Consider the following 4,213-nt stretch of genomic DNA (forward strand, 5'->3'; position numbering starts at 1 on the left):
AACTTAATAATCTAACAAAATAACTGAATAAATACGAACAAGATTCATAAAAAACAAACAGAAACGACCGATCTCCATGATCCAAAATTGAAATCTTAAACATGATTCAAAAACTGTAGCAAAAAGAAGAAAGAAAGCAGAAAACGGAAAGATTACGGAACGTACCTGTAAAAATCACAAAGAAATCTTCAGAAACCCTAGTCCGAAAGCCAGAAGAAGAAAGAGAGCAGAAATCGGATCTGAAATTCGCTGGAATTTTTTTTAGAAACTTTGAAATAGCCTGCTTAAATATATGTAGGAATAGAAGGGTAGTTTAGGTATTTAAAACTTTTACATTATTTGTCCCGCACTGTACAGGACCTGGGATTAAAAAGTTGGGTCCATTTTTCTATATTCTTTTTATTATGGACCTCTGGTTACTGGGCTTTAGTAGGTGGACCTGCCACTAACTAATACTACTATATTAGTACCTATAGGTAATTCCTATGCCCTAAGGCGATCTACACTGTTGGATTTTGGATTTGCGATTATATGGTAGTTTCTAATTCACAAAATTGGTTAAAAAGGCCAAAATCAACAATTCCTGGGTGAAAATAACATTTAGATTTTGATATTGTTTAAATGGACAAAAATGTAAAAATAGCCAGGATGTAAACAATTTCATCTTACCCATTTTCAAATACTTTTTCTTATTTTTAATTTACGTCATGATGCATCCTGTTTCATCCTTACTATTTTTTAAGTTTAAGTCAGGATGAATTCAGTTTCATCCTTACTATTTTTTAGTGTCCATTTCACTCATACTAATTTTTACTCGTCCATTTCACTCATACTAATTTTTACTCGTCCATTTGAACCATGTTTTAAAAATATTTGGATAAGTGATCCATTTTCCGTTTCTAATTTTTATACCGTAGCTGTAAGAAAATCCTCTACTGAATACTCCACCTCTCACCCTCTCTATCTCTAGTAATCACCAGAGAAGGAGAAAATACGAAGAAGAAGATATCAAATCTCTTGGTAAAAAAAGAAAGGTGAATAATGGGTCCGTTGGGAAAAGCGATGTACACTGTTGGATTTTGGATTCGCCAAACTGGTCAAGCAATGGATCGTCTTGGTTGTCGTATTCGAGGAAACTATGACTTCCATGAACAATGTATGCCTGATTATTGTTATTATTATTATGCTAAATTCTCTTCATTGATTTCCTAAGAATTTTTTTTCTTTCTAATTTTGATATACTCCCACCGTATCTATTATACAGGCGGAATTTTCATTTTTCTTTGTACCATTATATAAGCGGAGTTCAAATTTCAAAACGATTTTTTATTTATATTATCCCTATTTATTTGTTTGGGAATCATCATAATGAAGTATATGTCTCTAACATTGGCGGTATAATCAAGGGTGAAACAGAAAGAAGCATATAAATGTATAAAATCGATAAAAGTTTCTTAATCTAAGAGAATTGTGTTTACATTTTTAGGGAGGGAGTATTAGGTTTACATTTTTAGGGTTTTGCAACTTTTAGGTTAAGTTTATTTTTAGGCATACTCATTGCTATAGTTGTATATTAATTGACCGTGTCTGTTGCTTTTTCATGCAATGTGCAGTATCAAGGCATAGGACAATGATGAATATTACTAACAAAGCTCCTGTTTCTGAGGGTGCATTTGTGGCTCCTAGTGCATCTATTATCGGAGATGTACGAATTGGAAAAGCATCCTCAATTTGGTATGGATGTGTTTTGAGAGGTAATGATGTTTCAAAGCTAATCCCGTTTAGTGGGAGTTTCTTTTTTATGGTTCTTTTTATATGGTTGAAAATTGGCCCAAGTTATGTTGAGACATAGATGATTGATTTTGATTAGACCCAACGAATTGGAAGGTTGAACTATAAGAAAATTGAAATGTTTGTTTTCGTGTAGGTGATGTTAACTATGTCAGTGTTGGATCCGGAACGAATATCCAGGATAACTGTCTTGTTCATGTGGGCAAAACAAATCGTAAGGGGAAGGTCTTACCGACTATTATTGGAAACGAACGTTACCATAGGTAAAATAACTGGTTTATAACGTTTCCCCATTACTATAATTGCAGTTTGCAAGTTGTTGCATTTGCACATTCGGTAGGTCCTTGAGTTATGCTTTACAGTTTTCAGTTTAAACTGAGCAGGTCATAGTGCTGTTTTACATGGTTGCACTGTTGAAGATGAATCGTTTGCTGGAGCTCTTGTTAGACATGATACAAGGATTCCAAGTGGGGAGGTTTGTTTTCAAATACTTATTCTCGATTCGTATAGTCACCTGTTCTATTCCCATTTCAAGATATTGTTCAGTGTGTAAGTCAGATTTGTAAATTCCTGGTTCTACTGAGTTGATGATAGCACTCTCACCCTGTTGTGTGGAAACAATCAGTGGGCTAGACTTAGACAGAACAGAGTGGAGTTGACTCTGTTGATCTCAAGAAACTATACTCCTGGCTCTGATCATTGTTGTTGCTAGTTTAATCGCCTCATCATTTTTTTTTTGTTCGCCAAGTGATGAATCATATTTTATTTTTTTGTTTGGAATTTTTTACCCTTTTGGTTCCATATAACTATAAAGAGCTTTAATGTCCAGAGTCCCGTAACTTGTTTGAAGAAAAAGGTAGACATGTTTCTTGTTCTCTTTCTTCTTTCATTTCTCAAGCTTACATTGCCAAGATGCAAATATAAAGTTGAATGACTAGCAGAGCTGTTGCCATGTCATTGCAAGTCCAACACATATGTGTCTCAGAGAAGTCTAGATATTTAGCATGATTCTGGTTAACTTTTTCCTCATTCTGGTAACTTGTAGCTAAGGCAAAATCTCATGGGTTGGATGCATTGGAAGAAAAGCTCTTGAATCTTTTTGTTTTCTCCATATTTCACATTTGTTTTGTGCCACTCTAAAAAGCAGGATTGGTTGAGCTGCTATTGGAGCCAATTCCGGCATCTGGTAATCATATTATGTGGCTGATGTATATGTGAAAAACATCCATTTGATTATGCAGGTTTGGGGAGGAAATCCAGCAAAGTTCCTAAGGATGCTTACAGAGGAAGAGAAAGCTTTCATTTGTAAGTCAGCCACAAGCTACTCCAACTTAGCACAAGTTCATGCGGCTGAGAACGCCAAAGGATTTGAACGGATCGAGTTTGAGAAGGCTTTACGCAAGAAGCAGGCTGAGAAAGAAAAGAGTACATGGGTGTTGTTCGTGAAGTGCCACGGACATAATCCTTCCTGATAACTTCCTACCAGGAGACAATATCCAAGGTTGCTGCTTAAAGAAAACTTTTCACAGGGTAGATAATCCTCCGAAAATCATTTGAGGTTCATTGTGAAGGATTTTTTGTTATGTAAGGATTTCTGGCGGTGGGAATCTTTTCTTTTCTAATAATTTTGGGGTTACAAGATTGTTCATGGTGCGCGTGGTGTCTCCTTTTCTTTGTTTATCATCTGAATTGTCTCTCTTGAACGCAGCTTAGTAGGTCAGCAAGTGATTCCACTGATGAATCACAGTGGGTAGAGAAGGCAAATGTGTTATTTTGGTGGATGAGGATATGGTCGAACACTTTATGAAATAGCTTAACTTAGCTAGTATCTAGGCTGATGATGAGAGACTTTTATACTATCACCATACTATTATTTACACTCCAAAAATTTGCAGCTTTATGGGTACATTCCCAGTGAACAAAACGTGAGAAGACTTGATATCCTTGCCAATTCTTGCATCCTGCCACAACTATAAGACTTGGAACTGTAGACTTGACTACAGAGAGACAGACTATGATAAAAAAAAGGTTATAATTTTATTGAAGTGAAATTATGAATTACAACTATTAATTGCCCCCAACAACTATTGATGCAACATAGTCCTTTTATTCCTTTCTCCCATATCACCCAGCAAACAACAAAGAAAATAAGCGGCCAATTTTTTCTACCTCTTCCTTTTGCCCTTCTAAACTTCCACGCTAGCAGCTCGTGCAGTAGATTATATGTTTGAACCCACTTTTGATTAAACCCAACTAGGAAATAATTCCAGATTTAACTTGAAGTTTTACAATGCAATAGAAGATGATTAGCAGTTTGTTCTTCGTCACTACACAAACAACATTACCTTTCCATGATGTTACATCCTCTTCTGTTGAGATTATCCACAGTTTGAATGGCATCATGCAGAGCAGACCAAATGAA

At 35.6% G+C, this 4,213-nt stretch overlaps 1 pseudogene; it reads left to right on the top strand.

Moving 5' to 3' along the window:
* The first annotated feature begins 1,041 nt into the window (after positions 1-1,041).
* LOC113361232 lies at positions 1,042-3,444 on the top strand (annotated as a pseudogene).
* Positions 3,445-4,213: the final 769 nt, after the last annotated feature.

Source organism: Papaver somniferum, chromosome 3 (assembly GCF_003573695.1).
Source record: "Papaver somniferum cultivar HN1 chromosome 3, ASM357369v1, whole genome shotgun sequence".
Classification (NCBI taxonomy): domain Eukaryota; kingdom Viridiplantae; phylum Streptophyta; class Magnoliopsida; order Ranunculales; family Papaveraceae; genus Papaver; species Papaver somniferum.